The sequence below is a fragment of the Myotis brandtii genome, unplaced genomic scaffold (genome assembly GCF_000412655.1).
Source record: "Myotis brandtii unplaced genomic scaffold, ASM41265v1 scaffold312, whole genome shotgun sequence".
Classification (NCBI taxonomy): Eukaryota; Metazoa; Chordata; class Mammalia; order Chiroptera; family Vespertilionidae; genus Myotis; species Myotis brandtii.
In genome coordinates, this window is record NW_005361955.1 from 435,024 (window position 1) to 448,113 (window position 13,090).

Genomic DNA, 13,090 nt, shown 5'->3' on the forward strand with positions numbered 1-13,090 from the left:
TTTCTTCTGTCAACCTGGCTGGTCTTCCCCAGACACTCAGGCAGGAATGTGATTCCCTCTCCAGACTGTTCTCGTCTCTTCTGTCTTGTCCCCACTTGAGCCCAAACTCTAGCCATTTGACAAAGGTTTGCCCTGGAAGAGCAACTGTGCCCGGGTCCTGGGCCCATGCAAAGCTGGCTGTGATGGTGGAAAAACAGGGCAAGCTCCTGAGGCCAGGGCTGTGGTGTCCAAAGGGCAGCTCTGCAGGGGACACAGGGCCAAGCAGGGTAAACCCTGTAAGACAACCATTTCAATGGTGGGGCTGGGTGTGACTTTGGAAGTGCACCTCGTCACCAAGGAGCAGTGCAGATTGCTGAAGGGTTAGTGTGTGGCTTAGCCAGGCTCAAGGCTGGAAGGAGCCAATCCAGGCTGGGGAATGGGTCAGGACTGGCACAACTTCCACTCAGCCATAGGGCCCACCAACACACACTGTGCCAAGAGAATGAATACCAAGGACCCAGCAGTCATGCAGATATGGCCCATCCCCAGGGGAGACACAATGCAGCCTGATAAAATGAGAGGAAGCTCTCCAGGGGCCTGCCTGGAAGGCTTCCAGGAGGAAGAGGCACCCTCCACACCTGCTTCTTTAGGGAAGACCACTTTGGTGAGGGCAGACCCAAAGAACCAGCCATGCTGCACGCCGCCAGGGGCCGTGTTCTCCCACCCTTCTGACCTGGGCTGGCGGCTGGGCTCAGCCTCTGGGGGTGTCCTTCCTTTAGGTTGTGGGAAGCAGCAAAGGCCTGGCCTCAGGCCTAGGGGGCCAGAGCCCTGGTGTGAGTCCCACAGCACAGCATCAGGACATCCCATAGTCAACCTCTCTCATGGACTTTAACTGCCTGGGTCTGGGTCAAGGCTTCTGAGCTGGACTCTGGACCAGCGGTCGCCAACCTTTTGGACTTCGTGGACCACCAGTGCTCCATGGACCACTGAGTGGCAACCGATGCTCTAGACTATAACCATAACACACATCAGAGAGTAACAAATACACACACACACCAACCCAGGGAGAGTTCAGGGGGGAGTCTGCTAGTTCTGGACTTGACTGTGAAGTATCTCACAGCCTTAGACACTGAGAAGTTCACAGTCCCCCAGGATCTCTGCCTGAACACCAAGATTGTCTGTGTCTCCGGTTAAACAGTGAACCCCTAACAAGACAAGGACAAGGATTCCTGGGTCCTCTTTTATGAGCTGGCTGATAGGATTAGACAAGCCCAGGTGCACATTAAAATCCCATAAGGAAATTTGTAAAAAGTCCCAGCGCCCAGGCCCTTCCCCAGACCAATTAAAGGCCGTCCTCTGGGGGTGGGGCCCAGCCTTGGTAGCTCCTCAGGTGATTCTAATGGGCAGCCCCACAGGATGAGCTGCTTAATTAAGTCACGCCAGTGGGGACGCCGTTGCTGTTAGTGAGAATGTACATTCCAGGCCAGAGAAAGCCGCCCCAGCCCACCCAGCGTTACCAGAGAAGGGTGGGTTCTGAATGGCAGTGTCACCAGTGCGATTAAGTCCAACGCCAGCGAGCCCTTCCTTCCTTCAGTGATGCCGGGCTGGTTTCTCTCCCAACCCGGGGAGGAAGGGCCGGTCACTTTGGCCCTGATGCTGCACAATTCTTGACTAATTGGTTCCTGACCTGTGAAGCCCGTGGTGTGTGGAGAATTTCCCAGAAAGCATTGTCATAATCCATCAGAATAACCTAGACTAGTAAGTACAGAGCAGACTGCAAACGGTTTGCCCTTGAATGTACTGTTGTGAATAGAAGCTGAGATAGTGAGACCTGACTACAGGAAGGGTTTGGTTCCTGGTGTTTCCAAACCTTGCTTCCTTAGGACACTCCCCCACCCCTTCTCTGATGGGCTTGGGGAATAGATAAGCCAGTGACAAGCCAGCCCTGGCTTGATGACTGTCCTCACCTTCTTTCAACAAATAGGGCTCTTTTCCTAGAAGCAGCCCTGGTGTTGGTTGAGCGCCCAGTCCAGTCAGCGACTGTGCGAGGAGCAAGGTAAGTATTTCCCACTCTCCTAACCAGCATAGAGGCCTCAGTAACGCTGTCTGTGCCTGGGTATTTTTCCATCCAAGGAAGAAAATGCGCTAATGATTTGCTGCACAGGGATGCCATTTGAAGGAAATAATTGCCTTTCAGCTGTCATTTTAAGCTAGAAAATGGCTCTGTAACAGGATTATGCCAGACCTAAGGGGTATTTCTCTCCTGCTGCCCAAGAGCACCCACACACCCCAACAGTGAGACTGACATGCAAACGGGTGAAGCTGATGGCATCAGGGCCCAGAGGAGCGAAGGCACAGCAGAAGCAATGCATACAGGTGAGAAGGGCTGAGAATTTGAGAGGAACGTTGACCAGTCTCAGGTGATGGAGGCAAGCTATATGGAGAAAGGGTGCAATGAGGAAGGATGGGGGCCTTGTAAGCCACACAAGAATAAGGGCTTGGTCTGGGTCGGAATCCAGGAGGAAACAGCCAGCCTGCTCAGAAGGGAGGCTGAGGAGAGTGTAATAAAGGGGCTATGGACAGGGGCATGGGCAGGGTTCAGGAAACCAACAACTGAGGTGAAGCAGCTGGGCTGGTATCCGTGGAAGGGGAAAACTTACCATCCCTAGGGGCAGAGGGCTAAGAGAAGGAAGCAGTAATTAGCAAAAGAAAACTACCTATAAGAGAGTCACTCGACAGCCAATGCCAACCACAGCCTGGCAAGGAGGGAGCCAGGGCATAAATACCCTGACCTGTCTCTTGTCCCGCCTCCCATCTTCCATCAGAGCCTCCCATTGGCTGAAACCCTTGGGAGCATAGCAGGCCAGGGACCCTGATTGGTGTTATCCATAGAGGTCCTACAGAGCAGGGCAGGGAAGAAAGGATAGGAGACCTGTGGGAATCAAGAGAAGAATATGCGGTGGACTTTATCCTATAGATCTGCTATGTTTAATTTTTTAATGGCAAAGATCCCAAACTTTAGTGTATAAATAAGTAAAAGCTAATTTGTTCCAAATGTGTGTACTAGGGGCCCTGTAACTCTCCCATCTGAACATCAGATGCTAAACACCTGAAGCCTCTCCAAGGAGCCTTAGGCTACCATCACAATGGCATTCTTCCCAAAGTATAATCCAACTGTGTAACAAGGAGCAGCAGGGCCAGGTCCTGGAACTAGGTTTTTAAACTGCTGCTGTAGGAGCCATGGCAGGTGTAAATACTCCCACCACAGCCAAGTTCCAGCTCCACTGTGATGCCACTCAATGCAGCGTTGGGAAAAGGCCATCAGTAGTATTTTCACCATATAGATACAATAAATGGAAATTACCTGACCGGCAAAGATGATAGTAAACGAATTGAAAAATGATGAATTTTGAGTATTACCTTTGTGGGGTTTTTTTAACCTTTGTTTTTAATACCGCTTATTTAATTGTGAGTTTATATGATTTAATTTTTAATAAAGCCGCAATCAGTAACCAACTTGAAAAATTTCTGAAATTTTAACCATCAGCTGTTGCAAGAGCCAGCTCCAGGATCCAACCAGGCTGTTGGGGTTGGAATTAACCAGTTACAGTTTGATTCTGATCGCCTTTGGGTGCTCCAACAACTTGAACACATTTCGCTTGGCCTATGATTAAAGTGGTCTCTTTTCTGAAGCGCCCCTCATGTACATATACCTAAATATACCAAAAAAAAACAAAAAAACAAAAAAGGAGGGAAAGAGCAGGATCCCTAAATTTCTGTTTTCAAAAAGTTACTTCTTTCTCACTAGAAAGACTTTGGATGCAATGCAGTATTTCCCTTGGCAGCAACTTTAGCACAGTTATTGCATCTGAGAAGAGAGATGGTTCCACAGCAGGAAAAAAAAAAAGGAAGCTGAGAGATTTGAAGGTTTTGAAGAACAAAGACTCCCAGTGTCTCGTGAAAACATCTCCAGAGAGACCGTGTCCTAGAAGCACTCGCAGGAGCACAACATCTGGTCCGAGGTTTCCCGTATCAGGTGGCCTCCTTCAGCAAGTGCGGATGCCCCTACGAGCCCGGCTGCGCACAGGGAATAGATTCTAGAATTTCACATTTCCATCTAAAAACGCACATTCCTTTCCTGGAGGATGGTCGTGTTACACAACAGCCCCTGGGACTTTCACAGAGAGCCTGAAAGGATATCACTGCCACCAGCTACAGAAAAACCAACTTTTTTTTTTTTTTTTTTTTGTAAACAGAGAAGATAAGCCTTTTTTTTTTTTTCCTTAAGAAAAATTTCTTGGCAGGTAAACCCTTCTCCTTTATCAATGTGTGAGAGAAGAGAGTCCCACATTCTTTCTAAACCCCGCCAAGATTTTCAGATGAAGTTGCCAGGACTGGTTCTGAATTATTAGGAATTTAAAACAAAGACGGAAAATAATCCGTTTCTTGTAGAAATACAAACAAATATTTCCAGGTGAAATGGCAAGATGTCGGGCCTGGAGGCACAGGGAGTGGGTGGGGATATAGACATGAAACAAGACAGGCAATGAGCTGAAAATTGTTGAAGCTGAATAACGGGAACAGGAGAGTTTATTATAGTGTTCATTCTACTCTGATTGTTTAAAATTATCCCTGATAATAAAAAAGCACGAGTTCTCTGCAGGTGAATTGATTGGGAAGGATGAACATTGACATCTGATCTCATGAGTTAATAATCAGGGAGACTCTGACTGTTGAAATCAACTTGCCATTTCTCACCAACCTTTGAAAATAAAAATGAAATCCCCTGATTTCCATCTCCAGGTCACTAATAATTTTCTATCATCGATGTGCTCTTCAGTGACTGGTATCTAAGCTTGGAATTTAGTATCTTGTTATTTCCATTTTTGATCACTAACAAACATATTTGGGTTTTAATGTGCTCTTTTTATCTAGGTTCTTTCATTTAGCATAATTATTACTTTTTTATTATCTTAAGTTTTACATATATCTCCTTTTTCCCCAATTGATTAACCCCCCACCCCCCAGCCATTCCCACCCCGGGCAAGCCGCTACCACCCCAGTGTCTGTGTTCATTAGTTACGCTAATATGCATGCATACAAGTCCTTTGGTTGCTCTCTAACACACCCCCCCACACACACCTCCCCTGCCATTTGTCTCTGGATCTATTTTTGTTCATCAAATTATGTTGATCATTATATCCCATATAAGATTGAGATCATGTGATATTTATCTTTCTCTGACTGGCTTATTTCGCTTAGCATAATGCTCTCCAGTTCCATCCATGCTGTTGCAAATGGTAAAAGTTCCTTCTTTTTTATAGCAGCATAGTATTCCATTGTGTAGATGTACCACCGTTTTTTAATCCACTCATCTGCTGATGGGCACTTAGGCTGTTTCCAAATCTTAGCTATGGTGAATTGTGCTGCTATGAACATAGGGGTGCATATATCCTTTCTGATTGGTGTTTCTGGTTTCTTGGGACATAGTCTTAGAAGTGGGACTACTGGGTCAAATGGGAGTTCCATTTTTAACTTTTTGAGGAAACTCCATACTGTCTTCCATAGTGGCTGCCCCAGTCTGCATTCCCACCAGCAGTGCACGAGGGTTCTTTTTTCTCCACCTCCTTGCCAGAACTAGTCGTTTAGTTCTCCAAATCTTAAAACCATCCTACAGAGAACTGATTTTATACATATTTAATTACCTTTTTGATTGGATCGTTTATCTTCCTTTTGTTAAGTTGTATGAGTTCTCTGTAAATGTTGGAGATTATTAAACCCTTATCTGAAATAGTATTGGCAAATATATTCTCTCCATATTTCTTGTTTTGTCAGCATAATTATTTTAAGATGCATCCATATTTTATTTGAATTGCAGCCATAATTCATTCCTTTTTTACTGCTGAGTAGCATCCCATTGGATGGATATACTATAACTTGTTTGTCCATTCACCATTGATGGGCATTTAGGCTGCTTCTGGATTGGGGCTTTTACAAATAAAGCTGCTATAAATATTCACATGTGGGCATATGCTTTCTTTTCTCTTGGGTAAAAATACCCAGGAGTAGAATGCTGGATCATATAGCAGATGTATATTTAACTTTTAGAGAAACTACCAAGTTGTTGTCCAAAGTTATTCGGTCATTTTATCTTTCCACTATGTGAGAGTTTCAGTCCCTTCACAGCCTTGTCAACATTGGATATGATTAGCCTTTAGCCTTTAGAAGTTTAGGTATGAAGTGGTATTTCTTTTTAAAAATATGTATTTTTTATTGATTTCAGAGAGGAAGGGAAAGAGAGATAGAAACATCAATGATGAGAGAGAATCATTGATTGGCTGCCTCCTGCATGCCCCCTACTGGGGATCAAGCCTGCAACCCCGGCATGTGCCCTGACCAGGAATCAAACTGTGATCTCCTGGTTCATAGGTCGATGCTCAACCACTGAGCCACACAAGCAGGGCTGAATGGTATTTGATTGAGGTTTTTAATTTATAGATCCCAAATGACTAATGATGCTGAGCATCTTTTCATGTGCTTATTTACCATCCATATATCTTCCTTGCTGAAATATCTGTTCAAATATTTTGCTCATTTTTAATTGGTGTGTCTTCATTATTAATTTTTGAGAGTCCTTTATATATTCTTGATGCACATTCTTTATCAGATGTATGCTTTATTTTCTCCCAGTGTGTCGGCTGTCTTTTCATTCTCTTAGCAATGTCTTTAACTTTAATAAGGTCCAAATTACTAATCTGTTCTCTTATAGACTGTGCTTTTGGTGTCTTATTAAAGAAATCTCTGTTTTACCCAAGATCACAAAGATTTTATTCTATGTTTTCTTCTAGAAGTTTTAGGTTTTTACATTTAGTTCTTTGGTCCATTTTAAGTTAATTTATGTATATTGTATAACGTATTGATGAAATCATAGTATTGCATATAGATATCCAAATGTTCCAGCACCAATTGCCTTTGCATCTTTGTAAAAACTTAGTTGTCCAAATATGTGTGGTCTTTTCGTGGACTCTTTATTCTATTTCATTGATCTATTTGTCTACCTTGATGCCAGTGCTTAGTAGTCACTGTCTTGACTCCTGTAGCTTCATAATAAGTCTTGAAATCAGTCAGTATTAGTCCTTTAACTTCATTCGTTATGAAATTCATTTCAACTATCCTAGTTCCTTTGTATTTCCATATAAATTTCAGAATCAGATGCTTAACTTTTCCTGAAAAGAAAATTTTCTTGGATTTCACTAAAGATTGCATTGACTCTGTAAATCAATTTGGGAAGAATTGACATCTTAACAATACTGAGTCTTTCAATTCATGCAAAACATAGATTTCCCCGTTTGTTTGGGTCTTCTTTAATTTCCCTCACAGGTGTTTAGTAGTGTTAGCGGATAAGTTTAACACATTTTTTTTGTGAGATTCACCTCTTAGTATTTAATATGTGTTGATGCTGGGAGCCACTGCAGCCAATGACGATCAGCACTTGGCTCCTGGGGCCTGGGTGGGATGACACAGAGCTGTGTTTCCCACAACCTCCCAGTCACCCAAGCAGCACGGAGCCGGGAGCGTGTAACCTGCTCATTCACTCACCTGCATCGGCTCCTTTTTCCTCGTGTTCTCACTTCGCCACTTTCCTGTCAGTGACTCCTGGGATCTCTTCCCAGACTGTCCCCAAATGCTTGCCTCAGGATCTACTTCTGGGGACCCAACCTAATACTCCTGGGAGTTTCTGTTCCGGCTCTGAATCCCCAAAGCTCTTAACATGCATGTCCAGAGGCAAGGGAGTGCAGACCCAGCCTGCCCTCATCTGTTACCAAAGGAAAACTCCCTTTTCCTCCTTCTGAGAGTTTCCTAGTGTGAAGAGGAGACGAGAAATGAAAAACACGACCCATTTTGCTGCCATAGAACAGTTACTTACTGAACACCCACTGCAGGTCCAGCTTGATCCCCGGCCATCGGGAGATAAGAAAAATAAAGAGAAGTTGCTGATGACCCAGCCCTCAGGAGAAGAGAATCCACATTCGTGGAGTGGGAATGAATGATTGGGGATCACCTAGTCTGCATGGTGTGTCTTCCATTCACAGCATCAAGTATTTACTGGGAAAACAGGGGCTCAGAGGAAGGCAGTAATCTGCTCAGGCTGACGGCCACCAGCTCCAACCTTGGTGTGACCAGACATTTGTAGAGTTTATTACCCTGATTTGAGGTCTCTGGGCAGAGAGGAGGGGACTGTGGCAATAGCAGGCCCCCCATTTGCTAGCTTTTTAAAAACATGTACTCCCCCCCCCCCCCCACCTCTTCTAGGGAAGGTGTGGTTCAGGGACGAAAAAAGGAGCACTCGTGAAATGGGTAAAAAGCAGCGTGGGGAACGCCTGCCTCATTGCCCACCTGAGTGACCCCAGGGTTATAGGGTCATACATAGCAGAGGGAATTGGTGGAAACTACCTGTATTCAAGTCAGCAGGGGCCAAAGTCACTGAGATGAGGGACCTGAAGGCCTCCCAGAGCCATGATGGGTGACTGTCCCCTGATTCTAACCTCCTCACCTGTAACTTGTATCAGAGGGCCGGGCAGGTTGGAGGTCATTGCTGAGACCACGTACAGGCTGTGTTTGGTCTCCTGGCTTTGATGTACGGGGAACTGTGATAACGGCGAGGATTAAGGTTGAGAGGATTAGGGCTAGTACACCGAGCACCTTCTCAAACCCACCGTCTGTTTGGAGCCTGGTTTCCCTCGCGTTCCCTCTTCTCAAGGCCAAGAGCTTGCAAACACTGCAATGTGAACTATGCATTAAACTTTTATACACTAATATATATTTTACTGAACTTTTTAATAACCCAAGGAGAAATGGCTTTAAATAATTCAATATGGTGTTGGCCCCGAGCTGAACCATGCTACAAGTAACCATGTATAAAATATGACACTAATATTGCATACCTTAATATAATAAATGTTTATCTTGATAATAAGCCATTTGAATTCTAGTAATATGGGAGTAAGGGTTGCCATGGCACAGTCTTGTTAAGGTTTTAAATGAGACGTCAACAGCAACAGCGACATAAATGCACACATTCACCTACTTGCTGTTTATAAATGAACCAACTGGACAGTGAATAGCTTATTCATCAATAAAAGTTTTAAATGCTATTTATGAAGCAATTGAATGACTGGAGGAAGTGTGGTGCCAGTGAAGTATGTTCTTTCTCAGAGCCAGCTTTGGGATTTTACAGAAAGTCCAGCGTACGGATGGAGGTCACCCTCCCCGCACAACAAGAAGGCCATTGTCCGACGAAGGTGCCACTCACACATAGTATGTGCTAAGTAAATTCCTTTCGGATGGACCTCTAAAAGGCTGCCTTAAGAAAAAGAATGTAAGCATCTGAGTGGTTTCCAAACCTGGCCATGTATCAAAACCACCTGGACACGGCATTAAACTTTCAGATTTCTAAGCCCTACCCAGATGCAGAGTCAGAATCTCCAGCTTTGCAGCCCAGGAGTCCCATCCCAGGTCTAGGGTAAATTTGCCTTTCGCTAAATTTCATGAAATGTTCAGGCAGAGGATCTTACTGTTGGAAAAAAAAACCATGGAGACGATCGAATCCAAGCCTTAAACTAAGTCACACAGCAAGTTTTCGGGAAAGCTAGGACCCAAATCCAGTCTTCTGGCTCCCGTGCCAAAGCTCTGAAATTCTTTCCAACAAGCCTGGGCCTCCAAGCGGGGGCATGTGTCCACCAGTTGAATTAGTCAGAACTCTTTTGGTTACAAGCGAATGAAACCTAATGCAAACCAGTTTAACAAAGAAACAAACAAATTACAGTGGGGCCTTGACTTACGAGTTTAATTCGTTCCGTGACCGAGCTCGTAACTCAAATTACTCGTATGTCAAATCAATTTTCACCATTACAATGACAGGTGATGCTGAGCTGATGTTGTGGCGTTCACTGTGACGTTTGCTGCGCCAACTAGCGGTGGGGTATCTGAAGCTGGCTCGTAACCCGAATTTTAGCTCGCAACTCAAAGCAAAAAATCAGCCGAGAGACGGCTCGGCTCGTATCTCGAAAAACTCGTTAGTCGGGACACTCGTAAGTCAAGGCCCCACTGTACATGGCTTCAGGCATAGCTAGACCCAGGGGCTTATGTGGTCTGTTGGGACTTTGCCTCTTTCCCTGTTTCAGTTCTGCTTTCCTTTGGGGTGCTTCCTTCCCAAGGCAGCTGTTCTGTCCTCTGTGGCCTTGAAGCTTCTAGGCTATTTCCCAGAAGTTAACCGTCTGAGCTGCAACAGGCCTCTGGGACAGTTGGTCTAATAGGAAGCAGCAGAAGCCCTAGGGCTGATGCTCCGTGGTGAAGCTCGGGCCTCGAGTTCACTCCTGAAGCAATCACTGTGCTCAGAGGAATGTAGCTGAGCTGTGGGTCTACCCCCAGGACAGAGGGCAGAGTCGGCCTGTGGACAAAGAAAGAGGAGGGTTAGTTCCCCTAAAACAGCGGTTCTCAACCTGTGGGTCGCGACCCCTTCGGGGGGTCGAACGACCCTTTCACAGGGGTTGCCTAAGACCATCGGAAAACACATATAGAATTACATATTGTTCTTGTGATTAATCACTGTGCTTTAATTCTGTTCAATTTGTAACAATGAAATTGGGGGTCACCACAACATGAGGAACTGTATTAAAGGGTCGCGGCATTAGAAAGGTTGAGAACCACAGGCCTAAAAGGAAAGTGATGGAAGCCGGGCAGGAAGAACAGCAGAAGGGCTGTCTCCTCACCACCCCTGTGCCGGCAGATTGCCAAGTCACGGGGGCACGCAGGCACCTGTCTACAGCTTCTATGTCATTCATGAGGAAAGCAATTTAACTCACAATGTTGCATTAAAACAAGCCCAGAAGTAGAGTGCAAAATTCTCATGAATTTTTCAGATGGAACAAGTCATTTCAAAGAGCCCTCGAGCTTCTAGCAGGCGGTCCAGGCCTCTCCCAGGGCTCCCAGGCGGGAGCTCAGTAGACATCTCACGGGTGGAGTCTGGGAGGCCTGAAGCAGAGGGTTTGGCCCTGAAACGATCAGCGGGTTTGAATGATTCAGTGTGTGTTCTCATCATAAATCTCATATGTCTCCCCACCCGGGGTATCCCTCCCCGCTGGCAGGGCCTGCCCCTTATCCCCCCTTTGCTGTGGGGAGCAGATCTTCCTCTGGGTAGAAAGGCCTGGAACGCCCCACTCCCACCTCCAGCCTCAGGTACTTTGCCTAGACCGGGTCCTCCTGGAGGACAGAAGTGGGGGAGTTGAGGTGCTCTGAGCCCGGGCCGAGGGGAGCTGGAGACTGAACCACTGTGGCCCTGGAACCATCGGGCCGGCCGGGAGGTGCAGGCCATGGGTTTTCCTTCCCTTACTTTGGCTGCTGGGCTGTGTATGGATGTGAGGCCATCCATTCATGCCACTGCGTGCCAGGCCCCATTCCTGGACGCTGAGTGTCAGAAATGAATATGGCCGTGTGGGAATTAAAGTCGGGAGGCTGATACTAGTACATACACCTGTCACTCAATGCACATGACTGACCCCAACAGCAGGAGACCAGCGGTGCATCTCCCACAGGAAGTGGTACTCCACGACCTCAGCAGGGAAAGGAGACTCCTCCTTGCCCACAGCTCGGCCAATGGGAGACGCCATAACTCTGCCAATGGAAAGTCACCACACTGCCAACTTTCGCTTCCTCCAATGAACTCTTCGCATACAACAGCCTCTCCCAAGTCCACGGAAGAGCGTTATTCTCCGTGCTCCTCTGGATTTCTGCAGGGTTTGCCAGTGGACCGCATGTCCCTAATCTACAATTCATTTTGCTGGAGAAGTCGCTGGCTACCTATTTATTTAAGGTCAACAGCAGCGTCTTTGCCCTCCAGGTGCTCCCTGTCCGAGCAGAGAGAGGGGCGGAGTTTGGGCATCAGGACACCAGGTGTGGCTGCGCAGGTTGGCTCTGCACCAAGGCTCCCACGGCGGGGTGAGTGGAGCAGAGATCAGTCCGCTTACTCATCCGTGAACCCTGGCCCAGGGTTTGCCCTGAGGAGGAGGTACCAACCCGCCAAGTAGGCAACCCTGGGGGTAGGTGCCATGGTCCCAAGACCAGAGTCAGATATGAGGAGGAAGCTGGAAAGCGGAACTGTGGGGGTCTGAGGTACTGGCCCCCAAAACTGCGTCTCCAAATCCAGCAGCAGGAAGAGGAGAAAGCAAACGTGTGTCAGTTAAAAACCAGAAGCGAGAAAGCCTGGAAGCCAAGAGAGACAATGAAAAATCAGAGGGAGCAGGTTGACCCCTGCCCGCCTTCCCCTGCTCTGCTCTGTGGTGCAGGGACCGCCTTGCCTGGGGCCTCGGGGCCTGGCTGCTGAGTACTATTGTCTGCAAACTCCCTCACTGCCATTCCAGCCCTGGCTGTTGCCTCTCCCTTCTCCTGTGTGTCAGTTAAAAACCAGAAGCGAGAAAGAGCCTGGAAGCCAAGAGAGATGATGAAAAATCAGAGGAAGCAGGCTGGTGGGGAAGGGCAGGTAAACTGCCCATTTGTTTGCTCTCTGACCCCTGCCCACCTTGCCCTGCTCTGCTCTGTGGTGCAGGGACCGCCTTGCCCGGGGCCTCGGGGCCTGGCTGCTGGGTACTATTGTCTGCAAACTTCCTCGCTGCCATTCCAGCCCTGGCTGTTGCCTCTCCCTTCTCCACCGGCCTAAGTCTTCAGAACTCAACCCAGGCGTCACCTCCTCTAGGCAAGCGTTTCCTCCTGCCCAGACCAAGTAGCACATCTCTGCTCTGACCCCCAGGGCCCCCGTGCCGTAACCAGCCCATATGTCAGTTTCTCCCAGGGCTCTGACCTCTCCAGGGGCAGGATGTCATCTCCCATCTCAACATCTACATCCCTGGCCCAGGCCTCCCAGATGAGAGCTCGATAACATCTGTTGGATTAGGGACTTGCACATCTTCTTATTGGAAAATAAAACCCCCAGTGGTGGACACTACCATTCTCATTCCACAGATGAGGCTACTGACATGTCCAAAGTCACCCTCTTAAAAAGTGGTTCTTGAGTTCACTTCAGTCTCTCTCTCTCTCTCTCTCTCTCTCTCTCTCT